The sequence below is a fragment of the Acinonyx jubatus genome, chromosome C1 (assembly GCF_027475565.1).
Source record: "Acinonyx jubatus isolate Ajub_Pintada_27869175 chromosome C1, VMU_Ajub_asm_v1.0, whole genome shotgun sequence".
NCBI classification, from domain to species: Eukaryota; Metazoa; Chordata; class Mammalia; order Carnivora; family Felidae; genus Acinonyx; species Acinonyx jubatus.
This window is the reverse complement of record NC_069381.1, coordinates 129,224,005-129,240,747: the sequence shown is the minus strand read 5'-3', so window position 1 is coordinate 129,240,747 and position 16,743 is coordinate 129,224,005. Positions and strand designations below refer to the sequence as shown.

The following is a 16,743-nucleotide window of genomic DNA, read 5'->3' as shown; positions in this document are numbered from 1 at the left end:
CCCTGGAGTGCTACCACGACCAACTGTTCCACCCTGGGGAATCCCAAAAACTGGACAAATCAGGAGCACAGCTGAGTGGGTTTGCCAACACTGTTGCTGAACAAATGTGGATAAACTCGCCGTGAGAAGCCTATAACTCAAAAGATGAGGATTTAATAAAGAAAAGGGGAGAAATTTATTTCAAGTCCCAACAGCTAAAGAGGAGGCAGTCTCAAGCCTTAACAACTGACCTCTCTTCCTGCAAGATGAACACCTAGAATTTTATAGAGAGAGGTTCAGAGAGGGTATGTGCAAGAGAGCAAGCAGGGAGCATGTGATCATTGGTGGATATATCTGTATGTGTTCAGCCCATGATCATGGGCAGGCAAAGGGACATGTGCGGTGTGGTCTTCTAGGTATTCTGTTGCCATTAGGGTGTTGCTGTTCTAGTGTTGGGAAGTTCTAGGTCATTGCAAAACACCTTCATTGATGCCTCAAGAAAGTATAATAAATAAGAACAATGTATTTTAGTTAGAACATGAGTTAAGCAATCTTGCCTATTTCTAGTTTTAACTATTAGAGTCTATATTTGAGCAAGAGGGCTCACTAGCACTTTAGAAAAGCTATAGTTCTTAACTAGAACAGTAGAAAAGAGCAGTGATTTGCCAAATGTGGTCCTGGACTAGCAGCATCTGGGATCCTGTGAAAACACAAATTCCATTTCAGAACTCTGAGGATTGGTCTCAGCAGTGTGTGTGTTGAAGAGCCCTCCAGATTTTCTAATGCATTCTAAAGTTTGAAAATCACTGCAATGAAAAATTGGGAGTGTTTTCCCAGGTGCATGTTGCAAACATTAGCTGCACTTTGTTTCATGGGTTATGTGTAGTACAGCCCTTTATATTGATGCTTTAAGGCTACCATTGATACTCCCCATGCCTTGTTTCTTCATCATAACATCTTCAGCCCACCTCAGCCTATTCATTTCCACAAGTCATCAGGTCTGAGAAATCAAAAGGCTTGCAGATGATCTCACTAGAATAGCATTATGGAAAACTTTGAAAAAAGAGAAGTGAATTTCCAGTCTAGTGAGATCTGTTCAGGGAAGCTGTGTGGTTATTTACTTAGACCTTATTGTGTCAAAGACAAAAATAATCCTAGGTACTTGACATTTCCGTATTTGACTGATTTTGAGTATTTTTATGCTTTATATTTTAAATGATACTTTAAAGGGCTGAATGGCTAGGTGAAAATGACTTTCGTTAAAATGAACATTCAAACATGTTTTCCAGGGCACAAGCTACAAATTTATGGTAAAAATCATAGAAAGCACTAATGTATAATACAGAAAAAAAATCTTTCTGTCATGAGCTATGCTACTAACTTTGATCAGATTACTTATAAACTTTTGGCAGGGAGCTTCATTTGCTCATTTCTTTTTTAAAAAAAACATAAAAGTGTTATAGTTAAAATGGTCTGAAACCCCTGTCACCTTTCAGATAGATGGGTATTAAATTAGTTGTGTACGTCCATCTATGTAATTTTGCATATATATGTAAGTATATTTAAAAAAATTTTTTAATGTTTATTTTTTTTAATTTTTTTTATTTATTTTTGAGACAGAGAGAGACAGAGCATGGACAGGGAGGGGCAGAGAGAGAGGGAGACACAGAATCCAAAGCAGGCTCCAGGATCTAAGCCGTCAGCACAGAGCCCGATGTGGGACTAGAACCCACGAACCATGAGATCATGACCTGAGTCAAAGTCGGATGCTTAACTGACTGAGCCACCCAGCTGCCCTGAGAACTATATGTAAGTATATTTTGAATGCCTGACACTCCACAGCAAAAAAAAAAAATCTAGATGAGCATTTTAATTTTAATTGAATACATTGAATTATTTTAAAATAAAATAATTCATTTTAAATGAATAAATTATGTTGCATTTTATGAATTTAGCATAATATTTAATCAAGGAAGAATTTGGCATTTCCAATTTTTTTATTAGAATAATTAAAAAAGGGGCACCTGGGTGACTCAGTTTGTTAAGCCTCCGACTTCAGCTCAGGTCATGATCTCACAGTCTGTGAGTTCGAGCCCCGCGTCGGGCTCTGTGCTGACAGCTCAGAGCCTGGAGCCTGCTTCAGATTCTGTGTCTCCCTCTCTCTCTGCCCCTCCTCTGCTCATGCTCTGTTTCTGTCTCAAAAATAAATAAAAACATTAAAAAAAAAGTAATAATTAAAAAAATTTTTACGTTTATTTATTTTTGATAGAGACAGAGCACAAGTGGGGGAGGGGCAGAGAGAGAGGGAGACACAGAATCCGAAGCAGGCTCCAGGCTCTGAGCTGTCAGCACAGAGCCTGACGCGGGGCTCGAACTCACAAACCATGAGATCATGACCTGAGCCGAATTCGGATGCTCAACCGACTGAGCCACGGAGGCGCCCCTATTACAATAATTTTAAATGATACTCAGTTAATTCCAAGCTCCCAAATTGATGACTCAAAAGAAATTTTGATATTGATTGCCTTATTTCCTGTCAGAAATATTGTATCAACTTTTTCTTAGCAGGGTGAAATAGCATTGTTGTTTTTACCTTTACCGATAAGATGTTAAAAAAAAATGGCGCCTCATTGTCATTATTGTCATAATGTGCTACTTTGATAGAAAATTTGAGCACTATTTATGTGTTTTATCAGCAATGCCCCTATTTCTTCTTCTAAGACTTTTCTGTTAATAACCTTAGTCCATTTTTAAAAATTGGGATGTTTGTCTCTGTCTTAAAATTTATATATTCTCATTATCAGTTATTAAATAATATGATATATATTTTTCAATATAAGTGTGTAGTTTGTCTTCCTTAAAACTTTTTAATGATTTTTTTCAATGAACAGAAATTTTATTGTGTAATTAAATCTTTCACTCTTCTGCTTTATGGGTCCTGAATTTGGTATCATTCAGAGCCGTGCCTCCTCAGTTAGCAAGGAATGTATGTGCGTGTCTATACACGTCATATCATGTGTGTGTTGTATCTTAACATTTCATCTCATATCTCATCTGTATTTTGGTCTAGTGTTAAGTTATATGTTAGAGATACAGTTTTTTCCCTCAAATGAATGGTGAAGGAGAGCAGAATATGCCATGCCAAAATATGCCTCTTTGGCAAAAGGATTATCTTGAGCTAGTTATTTTTGAGAAATAGCAAATACAGAAAAAGCTCTGAAACTGGAGGAGTAAAAGTTACCCTTTTATTAAAAAAAAAATTTATAAAAGAATTCTCCATTTGTAAGGGTGTCTCCTCTGCACCAGGAAAAGGAAGACAACTAAATCTCTAGAAACTCCTTATTAATGGAGAAGACCAGCACTTAAATCTACATAACAACTGTACCCTTGTTTACTGTCTTTTTCTGGATAACCTTCAATTAGCACCTCCCTTTCCCCATTCTTTAAATCTTTCTTTAAAATATATATGTGTGTGTGTGTGTGTGTGTGTGTGTGTGTGTGTGTGTGTGTGTGTATTAATTTGAGAAAGACAGAGAGCATGCATGCAAGTGGAAGAGGGAGAGAAAGAAAATCCCACACAGGCTCTGTACAGTGCGGAGCCCGACGTGGGGCTTGAGCCCACGAACCATGAGAATGTGACCTTAGCCAGTCAGCCACTTAACCGGGTGAGCCACCCAGGTGCCTCTCCCCTGAAATCTTTCTTTTGTCTTTAGCTGAAGTTGGCATTTAAGGTAGTAACTTGGGCCATTTCGAAGAGTACGTCAGTGTTCCTAGGTATCCCCCTTACATACAGAAGGATACATGTTATTAAACTTGTTTGTTTTTATCCTGTTAATCTATCTTTTATTAAGTGGAGGGCTTCTCAGCCAAGAACCTAGAAACATGGAAGTAAAATTACTTTTCCTCCCCAACAGTTAGCCATATTTCTTAGGAACCATCATATCATCTATCCACACATGTAGTGTTATTGAGTATCTTCCATGTTTTAGGCTCTGTTCTAAGAATGGAAAAACAGTAGTGGAAACCACAGACAAGGAATATGTTCTAATGGCAATTAGATACCAAGGAGGAATTACAGAAAATAAATAATTAAAAATTTAAAAGCTAATAGAATGATAACAATTTTAATTATTCAAAAGAGATTTTTAAAAGGGTATGGTAGAAAGCAGAATTCAAAGATGACCTCAAGATTCTCATAATCTGACTCATGGCAAGGATGTTGGTAAAGGGGAACACTCTTGCACTGTTGGTGGAAGTGCAAACTGGAGCAGCCACTCTGGAGAACAGTATGGAGGTTCTTCATAAGGTTAAAAATAGAAGTACCCTACAATTCACCAATTGCATTACTAGGTATTTATCCAAAGAATACAAAAATACTAACTCAAAGGGATACATGCACCTTGATGTTTATAGCAGTATGATGTACAATGGCTAAATTATGGAAACAGCCCAAGTGCCCATCAACTGATAAATGGATAAGGAAGATGTGGTATGTATATACACAATGGAATATCACTCAGCCATAAAAAGGAATGAAATCTTGCCATTTGCAACGACATGGATGGAGCTAGGGAATATTATGCTAAGTGAGAGAGAAAGACAAATACCATATGATTTCACTCATGTAGAATTTAAGAAACAAAATAAACAAGCTATAGAAAACAAACAAAACAAAACAGTGAGAGAGGCAAACCAAGAAACAGACTCTTAACTGTAGAGAACGAACTGATGGTTACCAGAAGGAAGGTTGTGGGGGGATGGGTTTAATTGGTGATGAAAATTAAGAAGTGCACTTGTGATGAGCACCTGTTGTTGTATGGAGTTGCTGAATAACTATATTGTACACCTGAAACATTACCCTGTATGTTAACTAATTGCAATTAAAAAAAAAAAAAGATTCCCACTGTCTGGTACACACATTGTGTATACTCCCTTTGTTCTGAGTATAGGTGGGACCTGTAAATATGATGGGATAGGTTCTCCTCTGATGGGGTTACATTATATGGCAAAAGGATGACATAGTCACTCCTGTTATTCCATTATGTTATATAAGCCACCATCTTCACCAATTGAGAGAGTATATCCTACCACCTTTGAGGAAATAGCTGCAGATTGTGAGAGAGACACAGTAGGGAAGACCTGAGGGCCGGCTTTAGATGCTAAGAGAACTTTCTAGTCAATAGGCTGCAAGAAAATGTGAACTTCAGTCCTACGCCTACAAGAAATTGGCTTTTGCCCACCACATGAATAATCTTGGAAAAGGACCTTGGGCTCCAGATGAGAACACAGCCCAGCCAGTCACTGGATTACTGTGTTGTGAGACTCTGAGGAGAGAGCCCAGAGCACAGAAAACTAGAACAGATGAGTGTAATTTTAAAAAGCCAGTCCTGCAACAAAGAGCAGGCCATTCTTGGCAGTTTTAACATAGGAGCAATGCGATCCAATGTATATTTTTTTGTTTGTTTTGTTTCATTTCGTTTTTGAGAGAGAGGGTGCAAGTGAGCGTGGGGCAGAGAGAGAGAATCCCATGAGGGGCAGAGGGAGAGAAAGAGAGAGAGACAGAGAGAAAGAGAAGCAGGGCACCCGAAGCAGGGTTCAAGCTACCCGAAGTGGGGCTTGAAATCATGAACCATGAGATCATGACCTGAGCATAAATCAGATGCTTAATGACTGAGCCACCTAAGGCCCTCCAATGTATGTTTTTAAAGATCATGGTGGCTACTCCAGGGAGAATGGATTTTAGGAAGGCAAGAAGGCAGTGGAAAGACCATTGCAGTTGAAATACCACAGGCAAGAGAAAAAAGAGTGACTTGGACCATAGTGGTTGCAGAGACAATGGAGAAAACAGGACAGATACCAGACGAGTTTTAGAGATTTCTCATGAACTGGATGTAAAAGCTGAGGGAAGTAGAGGAAAAAGGATAATTCTTCCATTTTTGGCTTAAGCAACAAGTATCATTAATGTTAGCCTTTTTTTCCCCCTAAAATTATTGTTTTAAGCTAATCTCAGCTGAGATTTGGTATGTAATATTTTCATTATCACTCATTTCTAAATAAAGTTTGATACCCCTTCTGAGTTTTCCTTTTTTATCACATGAATTATCTAAAGGTGTGTTCAACACCTATAAGCATTTGAGACATTTTCCCAGTCATCTTTTTGCTCTTGATTTCTAACAGTTGCATGTAGTCAGAGAATGTGATTCGCAAGACAGAAATCCTTTGGAATTTGTTGGAACTGGCTTTGCAGCTTAGTATCTGACAGTTGGGTAAATGTTCCATACTATTCTTTTATTGAACACACTATTATGTAAATGTCCATTAAATTAAACTTGCTAATTGTCTTATTGAAATTGTGCAGATGCTTACAGATTTTTTTGCCTGTCAGATCTCTCAATTACTAGGATAGATGTGTTTGAAATCTCCTACCATGATAATGAATTTATTAATTTCTGCCTTAATGCTGTCAATATTTGCTTTATGTATTTTAAGTCTGCTTCTGGGAGCATACAAATTTGGAAACATTATTTCCTGCCAAACCAAAACTTTTTTTTTCCCTTCTCCTAAGAGTTTTTACATTTAGTCTATTATTTTGATTTAGCAATACCAGGTTTCTATTGGTATTTTCCTGGCATATATTATTGTGTAATTTTATTACAAAGTTGTCCTTAGGTGGTAGGTATGACTCTTATACATTGTACATTGCTAGAATTTTGGTTTTATCATTCTGATAATCATTGTTTTTTTGAATTGGAGAGCTTACTTCATTTCCATTAAGTGTGATTATTGATACATGTCTGTTTTTTTAATTATAAAAATATCATAATATATTAGGGTAGACTAGTAAAATAAACCCATCTGTTGGCAGCCAATTCTCCATAGATCTCTTGTGCTTCTGACTGTCTTATGAGCAGAGGAGCTGACTGCCTTTGTGCTGGAATATCTTTTAAAAATTGTTTCTATAGTGAATAGCCTTGGAAGCTGGAGATAATGTCTACATCTAGACTGAAGGACTGGTTTATTTTCTGTTCAGTGTAATAAAGATAATGTCTTCCTCTGGGAAAAAGTTAAGGTAAGATTATAGTCCATTATAAAAGACTCTGTTCCCTAAAGTCAAGTTTTTCTCCCATAATATGATATACTTCATGCGTAAGTGTTACTGGGCTCTGTTCATGTTGCCTTATGGAAACCAGGACACAGGAAGCAGCTCTGATACTCTAACTATTGCTATTACTGTGAGTGATAACATCCTTTCCCTTTGACCATGAAATTTTATATCTTATGCCAGCATTCATGAAACCATGGCAAGCTAACTTGTTAGTTTGTAAGTAGGGTAAAATCTCAGAATCTTCACAATTCTTTTTTTCTTAAGTTTATTTATTTATTTTGAGAGAGGGAGAGTGTGTACCCATGTGTAGGGGAGGAGCAGAGAGGAAGAGGGAGATAATCCCAAGCAGGGACTCGAACCCATGAAACATGAGATCAGGACCTGAGCCAAAATCAAGACTCAGACACTTAACCCACTGAGCCACCCGAGTGCCCCAGAATCTTCACAATTCTTAATATTCCCCACCCCTAGTGTCACTTAATTGTTGGCTAAGGGATGGTTACTGAGGGGCATTACCTCCCAGGCAAGGTAGTTCTCATTTGATGATGGCCAATTCTTTGGAGAAGGTAACTGTGACTTACTGACAGACAAAATTACAGCATCTGTGTGCACCTGCCCTATAAATGGGATCTGGTGCACCACTAACAGCATCCACTGAAGAAAAACAAACAAAACAAAACAAAACAAAATAAAACACCTATAATTCCATTGTAGTTTTTTAAGTGAGGATGCTTTATGGTCAGCCCATGCAGGATGGGAAGGACTCCTCCCAGTGGAATTGTTCAGACATCAAGACTGATGATACCATGTGCACGAAGAGCACATGCCAAAGTTTATTAGTCACCCCATCCCCATGAGACTTTCGGAGGAGACCAGGGCAGGTGCAAGTTGGTCCAGGTGGCTAGAGGGAAGTGAGACTGAAAGTAAGATTTCAGTTTAGAGGTGGGGCCAGAGTAAGGGTTGCCACTAGAGGGCTTGGGTTTGCATGGTTTTAACTTCCTACTGGCACCCAAGGAAGGAGCATCTTGGTTTTGCTTTGATTTTCACTCAGCTTGCCCAAATGTGGGGCAAAGGAGGAAGGGGAGTTGTGGGGTTTGAAAGCTGTCATTAATCAAACATTAAAACTGAAGTATTTTTTATTGTGAATAATTTTAGCTAATGCAGGTGACTTAGTTTACAAACCTACTAGAAGTCTGGCTTATAAATTACAAATTCTCAGAATTCAGATTTTGGCGAAGGAAGGAAGGAAGGAAGGAAGGGAAAGAAGGAAAGGAAAGGAAAGGAAAGGAAAGGAAAGGAAAGGAAAGGAAAGGAAAGGAAAGGAAAGGAAAGGAAAGAAAAAAAGAAAAGAAAAAAGAAAAGAAGAAAAGAAAAGAAAAGAAAAAGGAAATTTTGGCTCTTCAGCCAGAGTTGAACCAGGTAAGTTTCCTTGCTGTCCCCTTCTGTATGATGTTTCATTTCTCATTCTACCTTACGTGGATGGTGTGACTTCTTGAGACCCCAGCTTTATGCATAAATCTCCCACACCACTTTTTACCTTACATAGGCCATAAACTTAACCCCTATACCTCACAATTCCTTAGGAAGCCAACAAAATAAAAACTGTGGGCCTATAGATGCCTTAATGTATATCCCAGGATTCCTATTTTCATTTTGTTTTGACCTCTGTAGAGGTCTTTCCTTGTCAACTCAGTGTGTGTGTGTGTGTGTGTGTGTGTGTGTGTGTGTGTGTGTGTGTGTGTATAAAGAGATTATTCAGACATCAAGACTGATTTTATATATATATATAATATATATAATAAATATATATACACACACACACACATAGAGAAAGAGAGAGAGTCTGTGAAAGAGACAGAGAAAGAGAGAATTTCAATCAGCTATCTTTAGCAAAAGCATTATTCAAAGTGTTTAGATTGTCATTCTCCTGGAAACAAAGTTTTTGTTATCTTTCTGTATAGTATGAAATAATTTATATGAAATGAAAATACATGTCACTAATAAAAAAAGAAGTTATCAGTTAAACTCATGAGGGATAGAAGCAGAAAAATGTTCACCTTTAGCCTGGAAGGCTGACCTACAGCCTGCATATTTCTGATAAGGATCAAATACATGCTGGTTTCTTAAGGGGTCTTATGACTACCTATATATTTCACTGATAGTTAATAGCAAACTGAATTACAAGCACTAGAGAAACCCTGCAAAAGTAGTTTTATGAGTAGAAATTTGCAGAAGACATTTATGATCTGATATTCTCTGCATGTCCCCTCCTCCTTGAGCACTAAGCATATAACCACCAGTTTCATACAGCAAAGGTGCAGTTCTTTCTGCCAATGGCTCTTGTCTCTGTGCTGCTTAAACTTACTAAGTTGAACCATACAACATCTCAAGGATTCTTTCTTGGCCTTTGCACTCGATGACCCTGCAACATTTTTGGTGGTCCTGCATGGGGATTACAGAATGAATCCAAGAGCAGTGGTGCAACTTGGTAAATGTTTGTTATTCCATCAGCCTCTATTTCTTACTTGTTCTTTTCTAGTGATGTCCTGAATAGTATGACAATTCCAAATGTGCCCTGTCTAAATGCTCTTGCCTTGGCTACACTACAGGGAGGGACAAAATCCTGCCACCTAGAAGCACACTGGTACCTTGGCCATATTGGTGTTGGGCTCAGAAATCAGGCTCTCCCTGTTTTACCTGTTCTTTTAATTCTTCTTAGGCATGAGACAGCCATATATGTCATTAAGATGGCCACCAATATCAAGACTCCTGTGTAAGATTTCCTTCTAAATAACCTGCTGTGATCTTTTGATGAACATAAAATACAAAATATATCTGACTACATGCTTCCTGAAAGGGACTCAAGGGACTAATTGGAGTTATTACCCAGTTGGGACACACACTCAATGGAAAACCATTCCCGTGGGATTAGATCATGGATAAAGCTCATGAGAAAGCTGCCCAGATAAGATAGGAGTTCCATACTTTCATTTTTTTCATGTCTCATTTGTCCTTACGCATGACTATTTGGACCTTTTGGTCCTGCTTTCACATTGAAAATACTTCTAGCTTAGATGTATGATGCTTAATGTGATATAAAATAGCTGCCCCTTCTTAACAAAGGCCAGGACTTCCACCCCATCCATTAATACTAGATCTAGAGGCTTACAGTGAGTATTACTATTGGTCACCAAATATATCGACTCCCCCAAAATGGAATGAGGCAGCACCAATCTCTGCAGCATTTCAACCCATTCAATAGCACCTACTATAGTCTAGAATGCAATAGGGAAGCAAGGGAGGTTGACATCCTTTCTTAGATAGTACAAAGGTGTCTCAGCAGTCAAGAAAGGGGGACGCTACCTGCTACTCTGACCCCCAGGAACCTTCACAATATTCCTGATGGGACGCCATTCAGAGGTTGAGAGGTATTTTGGTAATGGACTCCTAGTCAATGTACTCTCCTTGTATTGTAGGAATTGACTATGGGCTCAACTTCCTCAATCCCAAAGGATTCCCCTTTGGGCTATCTCCTAACACATTGGAGTCAATCTGGACAACAGGGTTTAAAGAAAAACACCTCATCCTCTTCTGTAATAATGCCTGGCCTTAGTATTCCCTGGAGAAAGATGAAAAATGGCCCATTAACAGGTCCTTAAGCCTAATGATATTTATCAGTTAGACCTGTTTTGTAGGCATGAGGAAAAATGGACCAAAATCCCATGTGGTAAGGCCTCTAGACCCTGAACCCAAACCCTGATTTGTCCATAGTCTTTTAGAGGGCCCAAGGACACATTTCTCCTCACCCTCTACCCCTCAATCCACCATCAGCTTAGCTGCATCAGGCCCTCCTGCTTCTGTTAATCTGCCACCTCTCTGTGTCCTGTCATGTTCTCTGTGTGCTATCCCCCCACCTTGTCTCTCTTGTCCACAAGTTGCTGCCAAGATCCTGTGTATGCCTACCTCTGTTTTTCCTGAATCACTCATCTCCTCTTTGCTTCTTCTTTGGGTGTCAGATCTAGAATATATCTTGACAGGACTAGATGAGTGTTGCTTGAGTCGTACTGTGTGTGGAGTTTTCTGTCTCATTCATTTCCTGGGTTAATGGCTATGAAATTTGAGCCAATTGTGGTTAGTCTACCTTGGGATGGGGACTTTAAGGAATATTCTCAAGCAGCTGCTGAAACTCCTTTTGTTTTGGGGAGGTTCCTGGTCTTCTCTAGTTGACATAAAATGCCTATTTTCACTTATTGTTGGTGGAAAGAAAATATGGGTCTGCTCATTTGTCTGAGCTAATGAGTGTTAGGACCAGGAGTCCTCTTTCTCTGCCCTCTGGGCTTTTATTGCCTCCAGCCTTGCCAGCAGTACCTCACCTCCTCTTCCCTTCCCCCCTCTTTCTATTTCTGCACCACTGTGGGTAAGACTCGCATAACCCACTCATATACAGTCCTCCATGCCTCTCGCACCAATGATTCCTGCTCCTCCTACCATCACTATTAAGGAGTGAAGAGCACCTTTCCCTGGACTTAAACCACCCATTTCAGATTTCCCCACAGGTGCCCAGGTAAAAACTGATACTGGGGAAAAAATCAATTGACTTTTAGTGGACCCACGTGCAACATATTGGTATTTAAACTTATTTCATATGTTAATTAAGATAGACATATCTTTAAATTTTTAGCATTAAATACAATACTTTTATTCTACCACAGTTTCCTAAAGGTCAAATAATCTCATATTATCTCTGTTGCAATTTGTCAGCAAAAAAATGACTTAAAATGATGGTTAATTTTGTCTGTCTTGTAAAGTTTTCATGGGTAATTGTTAAGAATAAATGGGTCGAATAAATAAAAAGGTTTATATGTAAAACTTTAAGTAGCTTTCAAAATCTTTGGTAACTTTGTTTTTACCTTTGAATTTTGCCAAGTTAAATGATAAATTGGATGCAACTCATTGGACATCCAAGTGTTCTCCAAATAAATACTAAAGCATCGTTTACTGAACGTAGGTTTATCTGCTTTGGCTTCTTGTTGTAGAGAAACTGAAGGTACTTGGGTCTGTTTGTAAACATGCTTTACAGTTCATTAAAAGATTGTGCTATGGAAAAAAATATGGTTTAGAAATTATGAAATTGTATTTATAAATTTGCCAGTCTAAACAATTCTGGTGTTACACATAGTTCGCAATTGGTTACTACTTAATTCTCTTGGGTGACGAAGGTGTGTAAGAGCTAAAATTCTGCTAAGTATTATTAAGAATGATGGAAATAAGAGAAGCAACTCTGTATATAAGTAAAGATGTGGATTTTTTGATATTGTCTTTTTTGTCTGTAGAGAGAGAGAAAGTGTGAGCAGGGGACAGGGGTAGAGGGAGGGAGAGAGAGAGAGAGAATGAGAAAGGGTCTTAAGCAGGTTCCACACTCAGCCTGAAGGGGGTGTGTGGACAGGGAGCGGGGTGGGGTGGGGGAGCTTAGTCCCACGATCTTGGGATCATGGATCATAACCTGAGCTGAAATCAAAAGTCGGGCGCTCAACTGACTGAGCCACCCAGGAAATATAAGAAAAGATGTTTTTAATAAGAAAAATATAAGGAATGGGAAAACATTTTGTTGAGGGAAAAAGAAACTAATTTTGTCTTAAAATGACACTGGCTATTTAGACAGAAAAGGCTTAGGACAAAATCTGGATGGAGAAAACAGTTGTAGAAGGTTTGTGAAGAGAGATTTTGGGGAAAAAATTTATGTATGGACAGGAGTAAGGTTGAAATGAGCGGATTTTAAAAGTATAATTGTAGAAGATTGAAATTTTGCTTTTCACTTTGTTAAAAAGACAAAATTTTCTTGGATTGTTGGTCTGCTCTTGATAAGAAAATATAAACAAAGGTTTTTCTCTTGTATTTATCTACCCCGGAAACCAAAGCTTCTACATTTTGTCTTTATTGGGTCATTGATTACTTAAGGAAGTTAAAACTTCTCAATGTTAAAGGAGCTATTTTACAAACAACTATATCTTCCTGTAGAATCCCTTATTGCTTTATTTGTATTTAACCTGAGTTAAATACAAATATTAAATTTATAATGATCTGTATTTCTATTTAGGCATGTGCTTTAAAACTTTCTAAGGTTTTAAACAAACTTCCCTGAGATTTTAATGGGAAATGAAGTCTTTTTGACTAATTAGTCTTGTTTATTTGGTATGTTACATGGGAAGCATTGTCAAACAAATGATGATAAACCTTCTTAGGTTATGTTGTATGGGCAAATGCTATAATTGTTCTAGAAAGTATATGGAATTACTGAAGTTTTAATATATTCTGGTATAAGGTCATCACTTGACAATGTAATTATTAAAATGCTATGTGTCACAGGAATAACTGGATATCCTTGTCAGCTACATCATAATGAATGCTTAGATTTTACCCATGTCCATTGCTGAGTTTTTCTGGTTATTTATAGTTATTGTTCTAATGCTTTTGCAAAATGTGTTTTGTCTTCAAGGAGATTCATAAAAAGGACTTTTGGCAAATACAGGTTTTTATATCTTTAAAAACCATAAAACAAAACTAGGTAAGAATTTCCAGAACTAATGGGAAAGGTGCATTCAAACAGAACAAAAATTAATTTTTTTGAAAGAAAGAGATGTTTTATTTATTTATTTATTTATTTATTTATTTATTTATGGTAGAACTAAATGAATTGATGAAGATGATGAAATATTCCTTTTTAAACAAATTGAAGCATTTAACTTTTCTTTCTACATGAACCCTCCAGATTTCAGAAACTCTTCTTTCATGGCAATTATAGTTCTTTGCATATGTTAATAAGAATCTGTTCTCCTTTTAACAGGACACCATTGGAAACATTGGTTATGTTACCAAGGCTTGGACTGGAATGTCATATTTGAGAGAGACATGCATTGACTCAGATATGACCGGACAGAATTAAGATTTGAGGTTGACTTTATGGAGCCGATGAAGCCCCTTGGAAATGTTGGCCTGATACTTTACTTACAGAGTTCCCAGAAGCCATACCAGGTGAGTAAAGAATGTCACTTCCTGACAGGTACAGGACCCTCAGGTTATTTGCGGGATCTTGAGAAGAGAAATATGCTCAAACATATGGGTATTTCAGGCAAGTCTAATGACAACTATTTGGCTTGACTTCCAGCCTCACAAGGCTATTAAGAGTTCAATCTAGAGATTCCTTGTAAAAAATTCCAGCAAAACAGATTTTAAAGGATCTATGTGATCAATCACTGTTCTTGCTGAGCTTATGTAAATAATTAGGTCAGGTTTGTTAAAACTGGATTTGCTCACAAATAAATTCGTCTTTATTTGGCTACCTCTGGAAATAAGGGTGAATTTAGAGAGAAAAATTGGGTTTCAATAACACATCTTTGTTGATAGAGGATTCTAGTTCTAATTGTCTTTGAATGTTGTTTATCTGAGATAGACAACTTGAGGTAGACTTCAGAGAAGTTGCCACAATAACTCAAATATAGACAGTCTTTGTGCTTATTCCTCTGTGGGGATAATAACAGGGACCCTCATGGGCATATGGTTATTTAAACAGCTAATCAATGGGATGGACCCTCTAATAATTGTATAACTCAGCTATCACCTTTTCAATGCTCTGTGGCTGGGATTAAAAAAAAAATGCTCCTTAAATGTCAGAACGTATCCCACTCCAAGGGGTTAACTATGAACTTGTGGAGATAATGGATTACCCCAACTTCCTTATAATTGGATTGAAGAATGCTTGTAGGGATTCCCTTATCTCTCAGTACAAGTTATCTTCCACTTGCCTGGTGATTCCTTGTAATTAGGATATTGTTAAGGTGAGACATCAGGCAAAGAAGGCTTCTTAATGGTTTTATTCCTTTGCCATATTTGTCCTGGGAGCCACCACTCTTGATGTAAAATTACAAGTAGAGGCTTTAGCCAAGCATATGGTGGCCACCGTTAACCAAACCCAACATGAAGTTGTCCACAAATTCCAAATGTGGCTCCTCCAAAACCTAATGGCTCTTTATTTCCTGACTACAAGTCAAAGGGAAGTTATTATGCTAATACTGAGACTAAAATGTTGTGTTTATATCCCAAATGACTCTGCTAATGTATCCAAAGTTTTATCAGATATGCACACCCAAATTAAGGCAATGTCTGACACCTAGTTATCTCAACGATTGGTTAAATCCTTGGCCGGGAGGTGGACTATGGTCTACCTTAAAGGGTCTTCTTATTATATTTCTTATTTTTATTATAACCTAATCCTAATATGTCTTCTCTTTTGCTCTGTTCTCTCCTACTGTCAAGATACATGTAAGCAGTTCCTGACTTCTTTGCCCAGCCAACAGAGATCCTTACTACTTGAAACAAATCCACCTGACATTCACTCTGTACTCTACAACAATGGCCTTCCATAATAGTTACTTGTAGGGATAGAAAGTGGCCAATTTCAGTTCACAGGTAAAGACATCTCTATAACCCCTATCAGCTTAAAAAAGTTACAGAAGATGAGCCCTTCACTCTTCAACAGCCCTAAAGATTTAAGGACCAAAAATTGGTTGGGGGTGGGGGGAATGATGAAGGATAGAAGCAGAAAAATGTTCACCTTCAGCCTGGAAGGCTGATCTATAGCCTGCATATTTCTGATAAGGATCAAGTATGCATTGGTTGCTACCTTCTTAAAGGGTCTCACGACTGCCTGTATATCTTACTGATAATTAATATCAAACTGAATGAGAAGTGCCAGAGAAATCATCAAAAGTAGTTTTATGAGTAGAAATTAAAAGAAGACATTTGTGATCTAATATTCCCTGCATGTCCCCTCCCCCTTGAGCACTAAGCATATAACCCAACAGCTTCAGGGGTTCCTGGGTGGCTCAGTCGGTTTGCATCCAACTTTGGCTCAGGTCATGATCTCACGGTTTGTGGGTTCGAGCCTGTGCTGACAGCTCAGAGCCTGGAGCCTGTTTCAGATTCTGTCTCCCTGTCTCTCTGCCCCTCCCCACTCATCCTCTGTCTCCCTCTGTCTCAAAAATAAATAAACATTTAAAAAAATTACATTATAACCCAGCAGCTTCATAGAGCAAAGGTGCAGTTCTTTCTGCCCACGGGTTCTGTCTCTGTGCTACTTACTTTCTATAGGTTATAGCATACAATATCTCAAGAATTCTTTCTTTGCCTTTGAGCTCAATGACCCTGCAACAAAACTATATAGGTAATGGGTGTTTCAGTGGTAGATTTTAACTTACTAGTTCAGTTTTTTCCAGTTCCAATTTGGTAGGTAGCATATTCCAAGAAATTTGCCATTTAATTTTTTTAACTGTTTACTGTTTATATAGTATTAAAATGAAAATATTCTCTGTATCTCTAATTTATTTTAGTTCCTGAAATTATTTGTGCCTCTATTCACACCCTGATTATATCCACGAAAGCAATTTTTTTGTTTTATTAATTATTTTTATTTTATTACATTCTCCTTAAATATAATCCTATTTTTCTCACACTTTCTCCTTAAAATGCAAATTACCTAGAAGATGAACTTTTTAGGTTTTTAAAGTCTAGAATTGTATTTCTGGGGCTTTTATCCCAAAAGTATTTTTTGGCTGGACATAGAAGATTTACAAGAAAATCTTTTTTTCATTTTCAAAACTATA

General features: G+C 37.7%; 1 long non-coding RNA gene across 1 annotated transcript; it reads left to right on the top strand.

Moving 5' to 3' along the window:
* The first annotated feature begins 1,632 nt into the window (after window positions 1–1,632).
* On the top strand, window positions 1,633–16,543 carry LOC128312116 (uncharacterized). The gene is made up of 3 exons (XR_008290965.1): window positions 1,633–1,788; window positions 13,929–14,116; window positions 15,398–16,543. It is a non-coding gene; the product is annotated as an uncharacterized LOC128312116 (long non-coding RNA).
* The last annotated feature ends 200 nt before the right edge of the window (window positions 16,544–16,743 follow it).